Here is a 22481-nt window from a genome sequence, read left to right as displayed (position 1 = left end):
TTTCTGCATCCTAACTCAGAGAGAGCATGGAGAGAAGAGGGGACCTATCTAAGGTTCCAGAATCTTGGTGGTGGAGCCAGGGGACATCTAGGTCTTTCTGGTTAGGAATCTCTCAGTGTCTCCACCAGCTAGTCACACAGTGGCTCATTCCCCATCCCCCATCCTAAAGAACAGAGACACATGCATGAGCATGCAGACAATACATTTGTGCATGTGAGCACATAAATGATCTGTCCACACATATATATGTATGCAGACACATACACAGGTGTGTGCACACTTACACCCACAAAGGCAGTCAGCATTTAATATCAAGCTATAACGTGTTCACTGAGTTTCACCTGTGTGGTATTAGAAGTCAATATGAAAAGTTCTCAGGCCTCATTGAGAAGGATCCATCTATATTGTAGGATCTTACTTGTAAGGGTCTGGGAAATCAGGGTCCAATTTTATTGCAGGGCTGGGAATATGTCTTAGAGGTAGAGTGCTTACCTAGCATGCATGAAGCTCTGAGTTCCATTGCTCAGTATCACATGCACAGAAGAGGTTGGAAGTAGTATGGCTCAAGTGGTGGAGCAGCTAGCCTTAAGCAAAAGAAGCTCAGGGACAGTGCCCCAACCCTGAGTTCAAACCCCAGGACTATCAAGAAAGGAAAAAGTTATTGCAGATGGAGAACCTGAAGCCAGGAAGGTAAGGGTCACATAGTAAACTTTCAGCAGAGACCCTCAGGGAAGAACTTGTATCTCTTGACTCTAGCTAGCCACCTCATGAGACATGCATATTGCACCCTGTCTCAATCAAGTACACAATGTAAACTATTTCACTCTTAATTCAACTAGGCATAAGATGCACTGAGAAACACAACACAGAATATATATATATATATATATATGTGTGTGTGTGTGTGTGTGTGTGTGTGTGTGTGTGTGTGTGTGTGTGTATGTATGTATGTATATATATAATATAACAGAAGAAGACATCTACCCCAATGGATGAGAGACACATCAAAAAGAATTTACTGGAAAGCAACCATGAGCATTTACCATGCACCTCCTGCCAGCCAGACCTTACACTTGTTGCTTTATATACAATATCTCTTCTAATCAGTCCTGACAACAGTCATGTGAGATTCATGTAGCACACCCTCAATAATCATTTCTGCAAGTAAATGTAGGCTATGCACTGTTGTAAGGCACGCACCAGGCCAAGTACCATCAAGGCAGATTCCATAAACCTGATAGCTGGAAAAGACCTTAAAGCTACCCAGTGGATAAAAGAGTCCTTAAGGATCAATGAAAGAAAAATGAATAACCTATGGGAAGTTCTTTAGGAAGCAGAAGCCAAGACAATTAGAAGTACAAGCAATTCACTGGAGGCAATGCTTGTGCTAAGTACAGGGGAGAAGAAGCACATGTGAAGGCCTTAAGGTTAGGAAGCAGGCCTGTCACAGTGAGGAGAGATGGTAGAAGGCAGGAGGACCTGGTCAGGAAGAGGAGCCCTCCAAGGATATCAACTGGTACTTGACAGACTCCAGTGCAGCGTGCCCATGGAGGAGTCTGAGCAGAGATGGCTAGGACATACTACTGCTATCTTTGGTTAGTGACTAGCAAGTCTCCATATTCCCTGAACTGAGTAGGGCAGGGCAGGGCTGGCTGGGCCGTGGCTGCCACAGGAGGAGATGGGAGCATCGGGCAAGCAGAAGCACAGAAGGAAGTATCCAGATTTGTGCTGTGAGGACCTCCCAGGAGGAAGAATCTCAGGAGAGCCTTAGAGGCTGAGAAGGAACTCAGAAGATAGAAAATGGTAGTGGTGGGGGGAGAAGGGAGCTATAAATCTTGAAATAGGGAGCAGTGCCTCCAAGACATCAGTGTGGGAACAGCAAGACACAGTTGTCATTCCATTCTTCCAGGGCTTAAGAAGGGCTGGGGATGTGAGGAATGGGAGGAGTGGAGGCCACTGTGGGCCGTGGGATAAATCAGATTCCATGACAGGCCACGGGACTGTGGAAGGAGGGGCTGTGTGTGTGCCAGTTGTGTTTTAGCTCCCGGAAGCAGCACAGGAGGTAGAGGCACTGCAGGGAGGCAGGTGGGGGAAAGAAGAAGGTGGCTTCCATTTTCCAGGGTGATGACAAGTCTCCAGAGACATCCTGGGCTGGATGATCTGAAACTAGCCAGAAAGAAAAATGTCTTACAGGGTCCAACACACATTTGCATGCTTTTTGCCTGAAACCTTTACTAGGCCACTCATTGCTTTTCCATTTCCTTTTCCTTTTTTTTTTTTCTTTTCATTTCCCAGACACAATTTTCATGTACTCTTAGTATATAGTTCTATGGGTTTTGACAAATAACAGACAGTCAAGTTCCACCCAATGTGAGATATTAAAAAAATTCCAACACCCCAAAAATTCCCTTATGTCCTTTTGTAGTTAGCCTCCACCCCTGGCAATGTCCCCACCGCTAATGACTTGTCTCTCCATACAGCTTTGCCTTTCCCAGAATGTCATATACATGAGTCATACCATAAATGCATTGCCTTTTGAGTCTTGATTTCTTTCACTTAACATCATTTATTTGAGGTTCAGCCATGACATTCTGATATTCTGATAGTTCTTTTTTTTTTTTTTAAATAAAACAACTGAGCAGCACTCAAGTACACAGGTTATCAAGTCCCTGGTTTTGGAGCATTTGGGCTGTTTTCATTTGTGTATAGCTTTCTATACAAGCACAGCTTTTTTAAAATCAGTGCATATTAGAAAGTAGGGCTTGGCTCAGGGGGTAGGGTGGTAGCCTTGAGCTGAAGAGCTCAGGGACAACACCCAAGCCCAGAGTTCAAGCCCCATGACCCCCCAAAAAGAAATCAGTTCATATTAATTATGCAAAGTAACAGGTTTGGCCTCGAATTTATAATCCTCAAATGCTGGGACCCTCGTGTGTGCTACTAGATCCACAGCACCGGTATGTGATACCGAAGAATCCAATCCAGGGCTTTGTGCATGCTAGGCAAGCACTTTACCACTAGGCCAAACTCCCGGCCATGTTTTAAGCATTCTTTACATATTATGAAACAGGTTTTGGGTTATTATTTTTTTTGCCAATCCAGGAGCTTGAATTCAGGGCCTGGGCACTGTCCTTGGGCTTTTTCAAATCTATCTCCCTAACACTTGAGCCACAACACCACTTCCAGCTTTTTTCTGTGTATGTGGTACCTAGGAATCGAACACAGGACTTTGTGCATGCTAGGCAAGCACTCTACCACTAGGCTACATTCCTGGCCCATGAAACAAGTTCTTTATAAAATATGTACTTTGCCTTGTTCTTAGTCTTAAGGAAAGATATTCATCTTCACCATTATGTATGACATTAAATCCTTTTGGTTAACTGAAAATATCTCTGATGATGTTGAACATTTCAAAGGCATTTTCTTCATCTATTGAGACAACCATGTAGGTTTCATATAATGAATTGCATTCACTGACTTTAACCAGCCAGGATAATGCCTACTTAGTTGTGATATGTTACTTTGTTTACAATTTTGCTGAATTTAATTGGCTTGGAGCTACATTTCCTGTCCTTCATTTTCCTGCAAATGCAAATAATGGTCTTGTTCTTTAAACTTGAAGGGAAGAAACAGCCATGGCACTGCAGGCATTTGGGGGGTTAAATCTGATGACTATGCTGTATCCTTAACTGCTGTCTCGAGGCCCTTTTTTGGCCAGAGAAATTAGGAGGCCAAAAGTTAATGGCCCGAGAGAGGTGAATGTTTTTTACAGGTACCACAGGTTAGCTGGGGTGACAATTCTGGTCTGATTGGAAAGTTTAATGTTTGACTAGACTCCTTTCACCTTTTGCAAAGCCATTTTGTTTATTGGCCTCTAGCTGGTCCTTCTGCTCCCCTTAAAGGACATCCTGGTAAGCTCTTGTCTGGGAGATGAATGATGATATCTTTGTTCCCTGCCCTGCTGGAGTCTTGGTCCCCCACAATCCTGGTGTCTACCATCTCAGTTTCATTGACTCTTAGCATGAATATATAGCCTGTAACTTCAGGATTTCATAACCTTCGATCTCAAGATGCCAAAGCCCAGGGTACCCAAATTCTATAATTTTGGTTGGCACTGCTTTAAGAGTCCAATATCCTCAAAGGCTTATTTTTGTAGGGTGTTGGTCTGCCTCAAGTCCATGGTAACTGGTTTCTCTTGTTTGCCTTCCGCCTAAGGGCACTAGACTAGGAAGCAGATTACTGCCTGGGCCTCTGGTTGGTTGAACAGACTGCTATCAGGCAGTTCCCAGATGAACATGAGTCTTTCCTTTTAAAATTTGGTAGCAAATGACTTCTGGAAGCCAGCAGCCAGTGGCTCAAGCCTGTAATTCTAGCTACTGGGTACCTGAATGCATGAATATGAGGCTCTCAACTAGCCAGAGCAGCCAAATCTGAAAAACACTTTACCTCCAATGAAGTGGCAAAAAAAAAAAAAAAAAAAAGCTGGAAGTGGAGATGTGGCTAAAGTGGAGTGCCAGCCTTGAGGGAAAAATTCAAGTGAGAGCATGAGGCCCGGAGTTGAAGCCCCAGTGCTACAAAAAAAAAATTTTTAAGCAAGAAACAGTACAGAAACACACACACACACACACACACACACACACACACACACACACACACACACACACCCCTCCACATGATCTCAGGGTGGCTGTGAAGCTGGAGAAGACAGTGTTTGCAAGGAAAGTACTCTACAGATGTGAGACTTGTTTCTAGCCCAGTACTCTACTCAGCCTCAACATCCTGGCTCTGTCAAATCCATCTCTGCATCCTGCTTGTTTTAACTTGCATTTGCACTCTGACCTTTGCTGCTTAATGGGAGTTTTCATTTGGTCAACTGGGGGGTAGAAACGGAGAAGGTGAAACGGGCCAAAGCATGACTTTGGGTTCTTCTGCCAGGTGCAAGGAGAAGGAAAAGAGATGGTTGCTCACAAGGGGGCAGAAAATAATAATGAAGTCACCCTCAGCCTCAGCTGTTCCATTTACCTTTGTTTTTACCCCAAGTAGTAGAAGATCCACCACAAATCTCAGCCACTCACACCTTGCCGTGTGAACTGGGAAAGTCACTCATCCCCTTGGAGTTTCTGTTTATCCATCTGCAAGATGTGGATGGAAACTCAGCTGGATGGATGGGAGAGGGCTCAACTGAGACCTGAGCTCTCAACCCTCACTCCAGTGGGGAAAAGGTTGTCATGTCTCTGGCATGCTTATGGACAAACAACCCCCAGATACAGGGGTATGGCAGCTCCAGAAGACCTGCAAGCCTGGGAGACTGAACTGGAAGGGTGGGACAGGACCTTTGGCCTGTTGGTCCCCTTCTTTTCTCAGCAGCCAGGCCAAGCGGGCAGCAGCAGGCCCACTGGACCAAGGGCAGACAGGAGGGTTGGCGGGCAGGCGGGGCAAGATGTTGGGCAGAGGGAGAAAGGAGAGCATTGTCTGCCGAAACCCTACCAAGGGGCCAGGGCCACAATGCGTCGGATTCTTTCTGGAGAAACAGACATGCCTTTCTTCCCACCAACTGCTGCTAAAACAGCCATTGGATGTGATTCTCTCCCATTTCACCCCAAACAAATGATAAATAAATAAACCTTGGTAAGCTCTGTGCGCTGGAGCCAGGACCCTGGGCCCAGAACAGACTGGACGCCATGCTCTCAGGGTGAGGGAGGCCCCTGTGCCAGGTGGTCCTGACTGCATTCCAGTTCCAGGCACAGTCTGAGTCTACAGGGGAGCAGGCGGGAGGCCAGCAACCTAGGTTGGCTCTCCAGATGTGGGTTAGGGATGGCCTAGCTGAGCCTCCCTTAAACTTAAGAGAACAAATGTTGGAGGTGGGGAGAGGGCAGACAGCACTTCAGAGGAGACAGCACCTCCCTGCAGAAAAGCAGGGTGAGCATTGCCCAGTGGGCTTGGGCTCTCCTGACCCTTTGCCTTTTCTGGGGGCTTGCTTTAGAATCATTTCCTTGTTACTGTCTGCTCACCCCTCCCAAGGGCTCAGGGGTGTGGTACAGCCTTCTCTCTACATCTTCTGGAATGTTACAGACTCCTCAGGAATGATGTACTTTGCTCCAGGCCTTGAGTTGAGATGAGCACAGAATACTGGAAGTTTCCTTCCACTTCCTTGTTCCCAGAGTGAGAAAAGATAACCGCTGATGCCCCAGAAATGTCTTTGGATGCATGAAACTCTCAGCATCCTCCATGCAATGATGAGGGAGTTGGCTGCTCCCCTTGCAGGAGCCTCTCCTGACCCAAGAATTCCTCTCTGGCCTTACCTGCCTCTTGGGGAAGTGAGCCACAGCTTATCGGAAGCACTGTGCCACATGCAAGGCACTCTGCAGCCTGACTTACTGGCCACATGACACTGCCACCCACTTCAGATTCTTTGTTCTTGTTGGACTCCTACTGGTTGAAAATCTCTCCTTTCCTGAGACTCCCTATCATGCATAACACCACAATAAATGTCTGACTCCCTGGTGCTGTGCACACCTCTCTACCACTTGACAACAAGCCACTTGGGATGATATACACCATACAGAGAGCACGGGTCAGCCCAGCAGGCCCATGACCAGTGCCTCCTCACCCTCTCACACTGGCTGAGTTCCTGATGAATAAGGCCAATTACCTCCCACTCTTATAGGAAATGCTTTCCTAAGTGGCCTGGCTCTGAGAGGACATTGGTTTCCTTGGGCTAGGGTCTGCCTCTTTGTCTCTGGTTTCCTGATTTTGTGGACTGTCAGCTTTTATGAGGAAAGTGTAGGTTTTCTCCAGCAGCCTACTTTTGCTATGACAGAAGTGGGACTGGCTCTGACCTCTAGCTCTGGGATCCAGCTTAATTTGTGGGTAATTCGGCCATCTTCTCTCACTTGGGGCTTGGGAAGTATTGACCTTGTTTTCATTTCTTTAGCTAGCAATAGTGTGTGACTAAAAAGATATGCCACTGAGTGGCAAACTGGGGGGGGGGGGAAAGGCTCAGAAAGAGCCAGGCATCCAGGCCTTGTCCCAGTGCAGCTGAGGCACAGAGCCACTTGAGGAAGAATCAGCAGCTTTTGAGATAAATCAGGACAACTAAAAATTGACCACATACGTACGTGCAAAAGCCTAATTTTCTTGGAGCTGCAAAGAGACAATTTCATAGCTTTTCATGACATAATGTCAAATATTTCCAGGCATCCAAGACAGAGCTTGGCTCTAATACTGGATGTTCAAATCATATGGTCCTATGCTCTTTGAGTAGTGAGATCTGGACACAAGAAGCTCCCCTACTTTGTACCTTCCTGGAAACACTTCTCAGAAAAATGCCTTTTCTGCCCATAGAGGCATGAAATGACCATGCATGCGATGTCTAATGCAGACATAGACTTAGGAGTCTGTCTTGGTGACGTACAAGAGACATAGAATCAAGGATTTTATCTTTGTGAGTCTCTTTATGTTCCTTTGCTTTTTGTGGTGCTGGGGATTGAATACAAGGACTTACACATAGTTGGCACATACTCTAACACAAAGCCACACCCACACCCTTACCTATCTTCTGCTGTAAACTTATCACAATGAATTAGTACCTGAAATCAGCATCCCAAGGTTTGCTACATGGATTAATGAAAACAACAACAACAACAACAACAACAGACTTCACACTTGGCTTCAGAAGACACTTAAAAAATATGGTAGCAAGGTGGGGCTGGATCTAGTCAGGACTCCTGCTTTTGCTCTTTCTACTCAATGGCTTAGCCTCCTTGAGAAATGACTCGTAAGAACCAGACAATAAAACCTCCAATCTCAGAGTGATAGTCAGCTTTTCTTCTCTTTCTGTTTTATGGATAGATAGAGCTCATCTATAAATTTCATTAAGCCCACCCATAAATGCCAGTCAAATAAGTATTTTCTTCTTTCCTATATTTTTATTGTATTATAAAGGTGAAGTACCAGAGGGGTTACAGTTATGCAAATTATGTAGAGAGTATATTTCTTTTTAGGTAATGTTACCCTCATTCTCTCCCAGCAAACCAGTATTTTCTGAGGGCCTACTATGTGCCCAGCTACAAGTGTCAATTACAACTTTATGAGATTGCAATGACAAGAGACACTATGTGACAAGGAAAGGTAGAAGGGGGCCAGAACAGATTCACACAGTGGTACAGATTACAGCAGGGGACCCTTCTAGAGATTATGCATCTGGGTATGAATGGGTGATTCCTGGCAGCCAGACTGCCATCTTCCACTCTCACTGCAGTCTCAAAGGCCACAGGTGAGCATGCCAAGGCTCTTTGACTCTATGGCCTTTCTGAAAACTCCTCAATCTGACACTCTGAAACTCCTGACACTTCTCAGGATTATCATTGCACCAAGTCTATCCATAGTTGAGCAGACACAGATGGCTCAAATCTTCAAGGCACAGAGAGTCTGATGAGGAGACCATTACTGGGGCAATGTAGTCTGATAAGTACAAGGAGAGGCTGTGGGCACATGGCTGTGTAGGAAGTAGATGACTAAACTGTGCCTACTGCAGGAGATGCTACGTTGGCTCAGGAGAGATAACACTTGAGCTGACCCTTGAATAAACGTGGTGGGTTGAGTTGAGAGGGGTGTGTGTGAGTGTATGTGTGTGTGTGTATAATATGGAACATGGATTCTATCACTGGGACCAGCATAGCACTGGGGCAGGAACTCTTAAGACACTGAGCACGGTTGGAAGCTACCTTCCACTTTGTCTTTGTCTCCTCCTTTCTGGCCACTGTAACTCCCCCCATTCCTACATTCCCTTCCTTCTGCTCTCCTTCCTTTGGCACTGAACATGGTTATTGTCCCAACTTCTGACACTGCTCACTCTCTGTCTCCTTATCACTCCATGCATAAGGCTTTATCTCTATCCAAAGGCTTCAAATCTTCATCTCTAGTTCAGACACTACTTCTTCAGGTACAATTTTTTGATAACCTGGTCACCGGGCTATGAACATAGAATTTGGTTCTATTTGCAGCTGGTATACCCTGCTAAACATGTCTGGGCCTTTATATATATATATATATATATATATATATATATATATATATATATATATATATATATGTAGCTTCTGCATTTCCTCAGCCACTAGACCTAGGCCTTTTTCGTCTTCCATATTTCTCCCATCTTGCCCTCCCTCACCATTTCCACTGCCTCTGCTTGAGCCTTTTCACTTTCTTGTATATTGATTACACCATTATGAACCTGTTACAGCTGCTTTCAGTCACCTCCAAGTAATCCAAGCATCTACAGTTCAAAGAGAACAGTATAGACTCTATGTCACCATCTGATTAATTATCCTAATAAGCAACACTGACTATAACTGTCTGTTCCAAAGTGGTCTTCATCATTAGCTTGGTTTCAACACCCCTTTACTCAAGTCTTCTCAACTTTACCCCAGGCTTCTCCGTCTGTAAAATAGACCATTGCTCTGTCCAGAGATGCAATTGTATTTATCATGCCTGTACCCACCTGAATCTTCACTGATGGAATTTCTCCATCCAAATCGTGTCCTGTCATTCAACTCATCACCCTCAGTTGTCTCTAGACTTCCTTTCTCCTCTGCTGGAGGCAGGTACTGTGAACTCTGCTCTTTGGCCAAGCAACAGAGGTCCACTGATGAACAATCCCAGTACTAAGACATCATGGTCTGTCCACCACAGACCCGATTCTAGTAACACCTGCCAGTGGCTCTCAGTAATTTGTAGCCCTAGGATCTCAAATGCCTTGGGATGCATTTTGATACATCTCTATGCATTTGATACCCTGGCCTACCTAGTTGGCTCCTGACCACCCTGCCTAACCTAACCTTCTTCTTGCATATTATATGTTGAAATTCTCAAGGTGAGAGAGAGAGAGACAAACAGACAAATGGTTATAATAGGGAGAGTGTTAGGATCAGAGCTATCTGTAGCTCGGGAACATAGTCAGGAGGGTTCTACTTGCCATTGAGCTTTACCTATGGCCCTTGCCTTCAAAAATCCCTACCCACCACTTAAGACCTAAGTGCTGAAGAAGACTTGAGCTTCAGAAACCCAATTTTTATTGAGCACAGCTCACCAGACAAGATACTTGTGCTTTGCACTCTATTTCTTCCCACCCTTTCACCCTTCTGGAGAGTAAGCCACAGTTGGCCCTGTTCTCCACTCCTGACTCTTGCCCGTCACTCCTTAATCATAACAGTATGACAACAAGGTAATGCTCAATTGGTCCTTACCAGGTCCAGGCCTTCTCTAAACTCTTGAGTGATATGAATTGATCCTTTAGGTTTCATGGCAACTCCTTCAAGTAGACAATAGTATATTTTCATCTCATAGATAAGAAGCTGAAGCACTGGTATGAAATGGTGAAACTGTCCATGAACACAAGCAGTCTGCATCAGGGTGTAGATTTTCTACTCCCTATTTCCCTGAGTGTGCAATCCCACCTAGCAAGACCCGCACTGGCACTGGCACAGTGTGATACCTGATCACACCCTGATGAACACAAACCATGAATCCATTGTGAGTTGCCTTTGCAGATTTTCTGCCAATAGTTTTGGGTGTTTTTTTTTTCTAAAAACAAAACAAAAATAAACCAATGAAACAAAACCAAAAATACTGAACAGCCTTGGGATTCCAGAATGAGTGCCTACTTGCCCTGTGTCACACAATGGAATGACTACCCATGAAACAGATTAAGCCTAGATCCCCTGAACTTCGACCAAGCTCTGTAATTCACTATCATTAACTCATTCATTCATTCCCTACTTATGGATGGTACACACTACCATTGTTAGGTATCGACTGTGTCCCAAGGAAGTGACTACAAATTAATCCAATGAATGTGTGAGTTTATCTGATATGTCCTCTCCCAAATGTGAAATAGCAAGATTCCTAGAAACAGGGATCTTTGCATAAAGAGGTGTCTGAATGCTCATTCACAAGGTATTCGCAGCAAGTTTGCTGATGACAGTGCAGATGGCACATGATATTTGGATGACGCTTTGGCCTTTACTTCAAGTTTACACATGGTACAAAGACCAGAAAGGCTAAGGGCCAGAACCCATTTCTTTTGACTTGCAGGCCAAAGCATTTGCTCACTGCCTGGAGCTGCCTCTTAAGGACCAAAGAAAACCAGAGGAAAAGATCAAGCCCTTCCTTATAATAAGGCATGAAGAAATGCAAGAGAAATGCCAATTAATCCCGAATGTGGGAAGAATTCTGAAGGTCAGAGAAATGGAAAAGGTAAGTCAAGGAAAATGTTCGCATTCAAGAGTGGAGATAAATGGAACTGATAAATGGCCTTTGAACACTTGAGTTATTTATTTATTTGCTTCAATTTCTTGTGCAGTTGTTAACTCCAGCTAAAATTCCCCAGTGCCCTGCTCACACGTGTGGTACATTATGTACCCATCTGGCAGCAAGACTGACACTTCCCCTGGCAACGGCCATCTGATGCTTCAAACACACTTACATGCTTGTGTCCCAACAACAACACAGAGCGTAAACAGAAAAAGAGAACACCAGGAGTGCACAATGCTCGTTCTCTGGAAGGACTGATTTAACAATATCTTGTCTGCAAGAAGAACTCAAAGAATATGAGAGGAAGTGAACTTGGATTAGGCCCAAAGGCTGAACTGACAGAGACTCTCAAAGAGGTAGAAGACAGACACTGGCTTTAGTAATCATGAGACTGAAATTTGAGGTCCCTTTTGCAGAAATGAAGGTAATTTACTCTGAGGACTGCCCTCCCCCCCCCCCTCTCTCTCTCTCTCTCCCTCCCTCCCTGCCTCCCCTCCCACTCCCTCTGTCCCTCTGCTTAAACAAACTGTAGTAAAAAGAACTCCTGCTCTGATTGTCCATGGAAAGGTTCCCTGGAATGTTGGACTGAGTCTCTGGAATGTATAGATTTAACGAGCCAATTTGGAAATTAACAGAGATGAAAAAGGGAGCTGTATGGCCACATTTACACACAGAATCACTACCTAAATTACTACAGGAAGGGCTGAGGCAGTCCTCTAGAACTCCTCACGAGTGGACTTAGCCGATCTGCACAAAGATCACCCATAGACTTGTTGAAGACATGGTCTTCATTAGGAATTCTGAAATGCTGAAAATAAGATTTCCAAGCCTCTTACTGAGAGGAGGCCTCCCCACTCCTCATCTATTGAATGTTATGTTTTGAAATATTTCAACAAACCACATCCTTATCCTGAATGATTTTGTCAAAATGCCAGCCCAAGCATTTGATCAGGAAAAAGATAACAGAGTTTTAAGCCATGGATATCGATAGAATGGATGGTGAGGAACCTTGAAATTTGAGCTATCTTTGCAGTGTGGCTTCTGACAGTTTTAGGAGGTTATTTATTTATTTTAAATAGTAAGCTGCCTTGGGATTTCAGCCATTACTTTTATTCTTGGCCAGAAAGATGGGGGCCTGGGTTAGGAGCCGTCATTTCCGTGTCTCTCAGGATGCACGTGAGGTAGCAGAAACCCAGGGTGGGGGACAACTTAATGATGGGGGACTGTGCGGTCAGTGACACTGTGGATGATGCTCCCCCTACCACAGGCAGACACCAGGGTTAATTCATTTTCCCTCCATTCAGGACACAGCCATCTGACCCAATCTTCAAAGAGCAAGGTGGTTTTTTTGTGTGTGCATATGTTTCTTTTTTTTTAATTTAAAGGTGTGCATAATTCAGGGTCTTTCAGCATTGCCCATGATTCCTCCTTAGTAGCCTTTGATTTTTCTTCCAGGATTTGATCAAGCAGACTCAACTCAAGCATCAAATCTAGGTTGTAGTTCTGACAAAGTCCCTGGGAAAGAGGGACTCTCCCACCAGCGGAGAGAACAGAAGGATTTTTAGTGCTGACAGGACCTGAGGCCACATCTTTGTGGTACAAAGCAATGTCATGTGTGGAAAGCCCAGGACCCAGTTACAGAGCTGCTCTTGCAATTAAGCATCCCCTTTAAGGAGATTCTAGTGGACTGTGGGGTAACTCGAGCAGAAGGAAGGAAGCCTGAAGCCCCTTGAATGACACTGGCAGCACCTAGCTGCCTCCTCCTTTTGTCCCCCTAAAGGTAGCTGCTGGCCCACTGACCCTAACTTTTCTACTGACCATAACCCCACTAGGTTCCAGGGAACCAATTTCTGACAGATCTCTGAAAGGTGCTTGGTAATCTAAACGTCATCTCCCACTTTAAAGTGCTTAGGATTTGAGGTTATGAAGAATTTGGACACCCCCCCCCATCCAAGAGAAAGGTCTTGGGAAATTACAGGCTGCCTAGGGGCTATGTGGAACAAAGCAGAGAAGAATCCCTTCTCTCCCATCTTCCATCAAGAAGAATACACATGTGTGTTATGGCAGATACTCGCTGTTTATCAAAGTGGGAAAGAACCCAAATAAATAAAAGCCCAGCCACACCCAACAATGTAGCCACAAGAAGCCATTCATGTCCCTTGAAGAACTATTTCAGGCTGTTTATAAAGAGGCCTATTAAATCCTTTGGACTTGAGTTCTGAGCAGGGAGGTGGCAGGGCTGTGTTATGACATGTGGAAGCATCATAAGGGACAGGCACCATGAGACCATGAGCATCCAGGCAGCTATTCCCTAGCACTAATCTACCAAGCTTGGAGCCTTCAGCGCACCTGCTGGAGAATAGCCCGACAGTGCTCGTTGTTGTTTATGATCCTACAGCTGGGCTCTTGACTTCCCCGTCTGTCAGCTAACACCAAAGGAAATGTCACCCATTTCTAGTTGTCAAAGATGAAGCTAAGGCAAACAGAGACAGATCTCCATACAACACTCAAAAGAAGTGACAGAAGAAAGTGCTTCCCAGACTACCTGTTGAAAATGACAGCATCCTCAGTAACATGGAGCCTTTGTGAAGGAAGACTGCTCACCTGGAACATGTGAACATAACATTATATGTCTACGTGTGCATTTGTGTAATGCTCAATCCCAAGAAAGGATTTTTAAAAATCAGTTGGGTCAGATATTTACACAGAGAGAGAGAGAGAGAGAGAGAGAGAGAGAGAGAGAGAGAGAGAGAGAGAGAGAGAGAGAGAGAGAGAGAGAGAGAGAGAGAGAGAGTGTTTAGTATATATTGGGATAGCTCTATTAAGTTTACAAAAAAAAATCTTTCAACAACAGAAATGGTCACTCACTCCATAAATGTTTAAGTCTCTGTGTTCATGTGCTTGGATGACCTGTTACCTGGCCTTTGCTGCTGCGGTCCCCTGCTCCTGTGACAGTAAATCAAGTCCCTCAATGCAACTATTCCAAGGCTACATTTCTCTGTGTGTCACTTCTTCTTTTAGTGAATGACATGGATTTTTATCTAAAAAGTAGGGCTGGACATGTTGAATCCCTGTGCCTAAAGAAAACCTTCCCCAAACTGAATTAGCTGAATCCCACCACCTCCTGCATATCATGACATGTGAATAAACATGAAGACATGCATATGAACTATTTTACTTACCCATAAGTCCCACACCCAGCAAAATGTTTATATCCAAAATGTTAACTCCACATCACATCCATGCCTATCCTGGGGAGAAGACTATATCAGTATCTTCATCTGAAATTATTTTATTTAGTTTTTAATTTTCTTTTAATGAAACTGATTTTCAGGTTTCCTAGCTTAGAAAAGATTAAAAGTAATATGTGAGCTGCAAAATAGTTGGCTCTAATACAGTAGCCAAAAGGTTCAGGCTGGCTCTATTAGGGAAGGTGGATAAATGGTCAGAATACCACCACACTGACCCAGGATCTAGAGGACGGCAGCCTAGAGTTATCTATTATACTTTATTACAGGTTGTCTCTCAGGACTGCCATCCTTTACAGGGAGTTAGAGTGGAGATGGCCATGAGTCCCCCATCCAAAAAAAGAAGGAAAGAAAGAAAAGAAAGAAAATCAGCCTTTATATGTAACAAACTTTTGAAAGTGTTCCATCCAATGTAGTTATGTTTGCTAACCTGATATGTAAGAGTTAAAATGTTCTCATCTAGATAATTCATGATGGGTAGAAGAGTTCACTCTACATGGATGTTGGCTAAATGAAATGTCACCTGTGTGTTATCTCACAGCATAAAATGTGGATTTCAAGCACAAATGACACTGATGATGGTAGCACATAATGCAGTAATGGGCGTGTGAGGGGTACCACTCTGGTTGACTGATTCCCATGGTAACAGGAACTAGGCAAGAAAGATCACCTACTGTAGCCACTTCCATTACCTGCTTTCACAGAGATAAGAACTGTCACAATTAGCACACTAATTCTTGATTCAAAACAACATCCTGGCCTTGAGATAACTCTGCCTTCATAACCCAGATGCACATTTCTTCATGAATATGTAATTATGACTCTAATTTGCTCAGTAATTCCTTTTCCGAAAGAGCCCAAGAAGGTAATATGCAGGCTGCTTCTATGGTAATAACTGCGGTTTTTCAGCTTCTATAATCCAGGTTCCTACATGCCCTAACCAGCTCCCAGATACTATGCCAGGATACTGGGCTTAGGCGGCAATGAAGGGACTATAACTTTTTCTTGTCTGGGTACCTGAAGGAAAGTAATGTCAAACAATGGTTATGAATGAATGTCAGGACATTCATCTTGACTTTGGGGATGCAGGAGTATATCTAGGGTGTACATGTGTTCTTTCCCTCTCTTTCTTTCCCTCCCCAACCCTCCTTTTCTTTCCCTTTCTCTTTTCTCCTCCCTCCCCTGCTCTCCTCTCTTCCTTTCCCTTCCCTTCCCTTCTCTTCCTCCTCTTTCTTCTCCCCATTACCTGTCTCTCCTTCTCTCTCTTCTCAAATTCCTCACATGGACGCTGAAACACTGAAAACTTTCTAAGATCTTGTTGAGATCTATACTCTCCACCTCACTTGTCTCCTGTCCTGCACATCCTTCCCCCTTCACCACATATGTTGTGGTCCATGCCTGCCATGATTCCCTTCACCTCTGCACTAGTTAGCGATGATTATGGACCACCTAAGCTACTGTTGCTTAAGCCAATCATCATTTATTATTATAACTGTCATGTCTGTAGGCCAGCGGTGGCAGGGGAAGTTATGAATCCACTGGCCTTGTTTTTTGTGTGTGTGAATTGACCTCTGGGATGTTGTATTCATTCTGGGACTCGGGCTAAGGAAGCCAAAGTTGCATGGGGGGACATCTTCTCATGGAAAGGAACAAGAAGGTGAACCCAACTAAGTGATCACATCTAAGTTTCTGTTTATTTCCTGCCTTCTAACATTTCATCAAAGCAAAACATATGAATGAGCCCAAGGTTAAAGAGCAAGGAAAAACGCTTTGATCATGTGACTTGCTTCGACACTAGAAAGGAGAGGCAGGGAATGAGTACTTGGGAATAAGCTAATCTATCTCTGACTAGTGATACTGAGTAGTACTGATAAAAAGAAGTTAGCCTTGGAAATAGAAGGGCTAGGTTTATATCACAGCTACACGTTTTATCCACCAAGAGGTCTAGACACAAGCATATTGCCAAAATACTTTAGGAATTTAGTTCATATGTGCTAGGAATCTACTATATATTGGAATTTCATGCCAGACTCTAGGTCAGATTGGTGAACAAAGCAGCCATGTGCCTGCTCTCTTGCATAACAAATAAGCTTTGAACCCTGTGAGTATCCATTCTCTCATCCTCATCTCCAAACTGGAGAAACAACCAAGTAACATGAGAAAACCCATGGGAAGCTGGCCTTGTGTAGTTACAACATCTCTTTGGAAGTGATCTCTCCCCCTTAAACCATGAGTTCCCAAGCAAATCAAGACCCAGCCACCTAACGATATGGAGATCTACTTTTGTGATCCCTGCCTCATAGACATTGTCTAAGGTGGCCAAAGAAAGGTCTATCCTTTCTGATGCCCCTGGCAGCACCCAGTCTACCGTCACAATCACAGTAGGTTGTTACGATATACACGATGGACCTAAACTGCAGAACATCGACCATTGCTTTCCTTACCTTTTCCTGGAAACAGTCTCAAACACTGAGGTTTCTACCAAAGACTTCCCATTCACCCAGAGCAAAAAAAAATGCAACTAATCAAAGCAATCTGGACTTTTCTTTCCATTCCCACCACCCCAGAGCAAAATCTCCCTAAGTGATTAAATGTTATAATAAGGATTTGGCATATTTACCTTGTAAGAGATTGTGCCTTTGTGGTATCTGGTGGAGTACAAACAGGTTCAAGAGCCAACAGTGAGATGAACTATCAGAGAAGACCGATGAGGGAAGAAAACAACACAAATCTCAAGATAAGTCAATAACCACTAATCACATACAGGCGGGGTGAAGCATGCAACTAACTGGGCCTTCCCAGCAAAAATAACACTAATTAAGTAGTTATAAAAAATTATTGTTATTATTAGCTGTATCATTATTATTATAATAAATTAAGTACTGGCTAGAAATTCAAAAGTCTGTCTTCAGGGTCTTGTTTCCCTCAGCATATTTTTTTCACTCAAGTTATATCCAACAGTGGGTCCCCCTCCCCTCCTCCCTGCCTGTGGGAGCCCCTGAATTCCAATGGTAGGATTGTAGGCCCTCCAGGCACTAGATTCTGGGGGAAGAAAAAATATCTACTTTGTAATCACTCTCTCATTCAGCAGCTAGTTTTTCAGTACTGCTAAGGACTGAATGTTTGTGTCCTGCCACTACTCACATGCTGAAATCCTAGCCCTCAATGTGGTGGTACTAAGAGTTGGGGCTTCTGAGAGGTAATTAAGACATGGGGATTCACCCCTCATGAATGGATTAAGTGCTTTTTATTAAAAAGGAGTCCCCAGAACACTAACCCTGCTTTCTGTCACAGGAGGATATTGAAGTCTGTAACCAGAAGAGGGTCCTCACTAGATTCTGACTATGCTGACGTCCTTTACACAAATTCTAAATCTGTAAGGGATAAAAGTATGTGGTTTGTAAGGCACTCAATCTATGGTATTATGTTACAGGAGCCCAAACTAAGACAAGCACTCATTCAACCCCTTGCTGGTTGATGTGCCACCATTTCATTTTTCCAATCCATTCTCTCTAATCTCCTAACAGAAGCTCTGGCCTCGTGGCCCGGTTTTCTCAAGCTTATCGTTCCATTTCTACCTAAGAAAGGTGTGTCTGGAGACATGTATTATTTTTTCTCTTAAAACTGTACTTGTATGGTTGTATACTCTTTGTTGGACATATTACATATGCTTCCCTTTCACACCTCTTACCAACCTAGATGGAGATGAGGGATCATGCCTAAGACAGCAGCTAGTGGTCAATACATACCTGATGGAATTTACCATGTCAACATAGACCAACATGCTTGCTAAAAATAAATAGCTATGGGATAGTCATTGGAATGGAACAGATGTGTTCTGCTCACTGTTTGGCACACAAGTTCTGAGCCCATCAGAGATTGGTCCCAGTGGCCAGGCTTTAGGAAACTGGTATGCTGTTTAGTCAGAATCCAGGATCACCTGTCATTGATAGTTGACTTTTCTATCTAATACTTCAGTAGTTTAGTCTACTGAGAAGAGTTGCATCTGAAACACCAAATAGGACCCTATTCTAAACCTTCCAGGTACAGGATGCAACTCAAAGGTGATGCTAAGAATGTATCCAACAAACAGGATTCTCATGGAGTTTCTCTAAGCAACCACTCAGGACTTTAATGTCCACCTTCTAAACTTGCTCCTTCCTCAGCTCCTTTACTCTCAGCCCATGATACCACCATAGACCAAAATATGCAAGCATGGCACCATGTCTTTCTCTTTCCAGAAGCTTCCAATCAAGTGCCTTTAAGCTTCACTTCTAAAACAAATCCATCTTGCCTTCCCTTCCTGGTCCAAGCCTCTATCATCCTCTACCTGGATTATACCAATAGCAGCCATGCTGGTCTCCCAGTTTCTTCCACTCTAGTCCTTAAGAGAGCCCTTTTGGCATACCATAGTCAAAGCCATCTTTCATACAAAGAGTAAATTGATCTCACCCTGTTTCAAACCAATGGTTTGAATAACAAACCCTGCTGGAATAACATCCAAATGAATTCCTGTGATCTACAGGCCCAGGGAGACCTCCCCCCACCTCCTTTCTGCTCTACATCCTGACACCACCCTGTACACACATGGCTCCACAAATCCTTTCTGTCCCTTAAACAGGCCTCAGAGTCTTGACATTGGCTATTCACATCCTAAAATTATTTATTTATTCATCACTAAACCATCACTAGAAAGTTCTAGGCAGAAAAGGGAATCATTTGTTTTGATCCCTATGCTATTTTGTTCACATTTACCAGAATGTCCAGCACATAGTAAGTATTCAAAGTACATATGTCTAGGGGGAACAAAATTCTCTACCCTTAGATATGAAATGCTTTTCAAGTGAAAGATGGGGGCAGGGAGAATAACTTCACGGTGGAGAAAATGAACCAATTCAGCCTTATCCAGCTACTCAAGGTCATGTTTACTGGTAGCAGGACCCCTTGTTATGATGTGATGAGAAATGCATATATAACTTCTGTGGTCTTCATCTCCAAAATAATGTAATTCCAGCATGATTGTTTTTTTAAAAAATAACCCAACAAAGCCTAGTCAAGGGATTGAATGAAAACTATGAAGATCATTTCCAACTATCAAGGAAAGTCTGAGAAGCTGCCCGAGTCCAGACATGGCAATGTATGTGTCACAGTATTCAAGGCGAGACCCTAGAACAACAAAAAAAGGGCAGGCTTTAGGGCGGGAACAAAAAAAGTTTAACAAAGTATGGAATATAGTTAATGACAATTCATCAATATTAGCTCATTAATTATAACAAATGTATCCCTATTAATAGAGGTTAATAACAAGGAGACTGGCTGGCTGAGGGACGCTTTCTGTAATCTCCTCTTATGAATACTGTAAATCAAAGCTTCTATAGTAAAAGGTTTCTTTCCAAAGTACATTTGTTTGGTGAGTGAATATAGAACAATAAACGCTGCAAAGATATTTTTCACATCTTTTATAAGAATTTCTTATAAAAGGCTCCAGTATGATGTTAAAACTAACAGTCTAGTTCCCAAAGTCTGTGAGGCATTGTCTGGGGGCAGACTCTTTGTATCATTGCTTGGTTAACAGCACAGTTGAAACACTGTAAAGGCAGACATCCAATCCTATCTGAACCGCCAGTGGTTCTAAATGAGGAGCAGTGTTTGGGTTAATGACAAAAAAAAAAAAAGCCAAAGCCTGCCCTCTTTGAGGATGAATCAGTCTCCTACTGCTCTCAAGTCCATCCAGCCACAAGCACTGCCAAAGACCTACAGTCCACCTGAGTCAGCTGGCTGAGCTTATCAGCCAGCTCCTGTCCCAGATGGACAAACACAAAGCTGATCAAACACAGGGGCTTTCTTTGGAGGGTCAAATAGTATAGCACAGACTTAAAACAGCTCCAGCTCTCGTGATTGGTCTTCTTTGATTCTCTTTGCTGGAAGGGTCCTGCAAAGGAAAGGTCTGACTAGAACTGTTATAGGAAGCAGGATTTGAAGAAATAAGTGGAAAGAGGAGGAACACCACAGTACCCAAAACTACAAGGAGTGGTCTGATTAGTGCTGAAGAGACCCCTACAGGGACAGTTGGTAAACTGAGCCCAGGCCAGACTAAGAGGCTTTCCAGACCTTTAAGGAATTCTGCATCATACATAATGATATTCTTGTTCTATCTTCTACCCTTCTTCCCAGGGCAAGATTCTCTTTTTTCCCCATCACAGCCTGCAGTGAAAGGACCTACACATGGTAATGGCTCAAAGAATCATGTGGTGAATGACTAACAGAGAATTAGTGAGTAGATAGCATCTAAGAAGCTGGGACTTTACCCTTTTCCTAACAGCCCACAATCAAAATGACATTTTCTCAACCATCTCCCCTACCCAGAGGCCTTGCCTTCTTTCCCTTTGGTGTTTACCACCTGCAGACTTCTACTTATGGGTGTTCTTATTTTCTGTCTATCACCTCACAGTCATTCAACAAACACGAACTGATTATTTGCTAAATAACAGGCATTTTCTAGATGTGAAAGACACAGACCTCATGGACTGAAATCTCTACTGACATAGAGCTGATAAAGCAGTAAGCAAAATATATAAAGTGCCAGTTAGTAACAGGGGATATGGGGGAATAAATGTCCAGAAAGAAGGGAAAAGGCTAGGAGAGTCACTTGTAAGGGTGGTCCTTTACATATTATAGGATGCAAGCCACGAATCCTTTTTCTTTTTATATTCACTAGCCTAGTATCTACATGCAGAAAGCACAGAAGAATGAGAGAATGAGGATATTGGAAAGGTTAATCCATTTATTTTCTCTTTTGGGGTGGTGGGTGGGGGAGGGGAGGCACCAGTCCTGAGTCTTGAACTGGCTGCTGTCTCTGAGCTTTTTTGCTCAAAGCTGGTGCTTTAGTACTTGAGACACAGCTCCACGTTCAGCATTTTGGCATTTAATTGAAGATAGGAGCCTCATGGACTTTCTTGTCCAAGCTGGCTTCAAACCATGAAGATCCTGGCATCCTGAATAGCTAGGCTTACAGGCATGAGCCACCTGATGTCCTGCCCCATTTCTTTCCTTTAACCTTTTGTTTTGGGAGAACTGGAGATGTACAAGAGATAACAAGAGGTAATGCCTGCTACCCAGTTTCCCCAATGGTGATATGATTATATGGCTATGGTACAGTTCCAACACCAGGAAATTGATGCTGATAGAATCTACCCTTTCAACTCATCAATTTTACATGTACTTTATGTATGTGGGCACACGGTAGACTCAGTTGTATGCAATTTCAAGGACTAGGAGATTAGAGAGAATGGATTGGAAAAATGAAATGGGAGTCCAGGGCTGATAGAAGGTAGGGTAAAGCAAACTATCACATAAAATGCCTAAGCTCCATTTATCTGTGTAAGCATTCTAAAAAGGCAGGTATTCACAACCTAACTGACATACGTGAAAACTCAAACAAGTCCTGTAGTTGGTGATGACTGTCTAGATATTTTCCTAGTAAAGGATGGTGGGGAGTGGAGGGACAGAGGATTTAGAGATCAAAAGAAAGAACTGGTTTCAGAGACATTGGAGAGCTCAATCAGGAAATAAGAGAGGATGTGCTAAGGAGAACAGACATATTAAGAAGGGGGGGAGGGAGAGGGAGAGGAAGAGGGAGAGCTGAGCTACAGGAGCCAGAGAAGAGAAGGGTGATATCACAGTGTGGCCTGATTTCAGGGGCAATGTGTGATTTCTCAGGCATGCTCACTCATATCTCTGGACTTCATGTTCCTCAGCAGTGTGGGGTGGGAAGATAAACAAATAATCATCCCATCCTACCCATTGCTACCATCTAAATGCTCACGTTCACCTCAAATTCATATGCTGAAACTTCATCTCCAACACGATGGCACTCGGAGGTGGTACCTCGGGGTGATCCTAAGAGTGCAGTTTTCGTGAATA

The 22481-nt window shown here is 43.7% G+C and overlaps 1 protein-coding gene across 1 annotated transcript in view; it reads right to left on the bottom strand.

Moving 5' to 3' along the window:
* Positions 1-22481, bottom strand: part of Trabd2b (TraB domain containing 2B) — a 200207-nt gene that overhangs the window by 159898 nt on the left and 17828 nt on the right. The window lies entirely within an intron of this gene.

The sequence above is a fragment of the Megascapheus bottae genome, chromosome 6 (assembly GCF_031878675.1).
Source record: "Megascapheus bottae isolate mThoBot1 chromosome 6, mThoBot2.hap1, whole genome shotgun sequence".
Taxonomy (NCBI): Eukaryota; Metazoa; Chordata; class Mammalia; order Rodentia; family Geomyidae; genus Megascapheus; species Megascapheus bottae.
The sequence above is the reverse complement of the archived record's forward strand: the minus strand, read 5'-3'. Positions and strand labels throughout refer to the sequence as shown.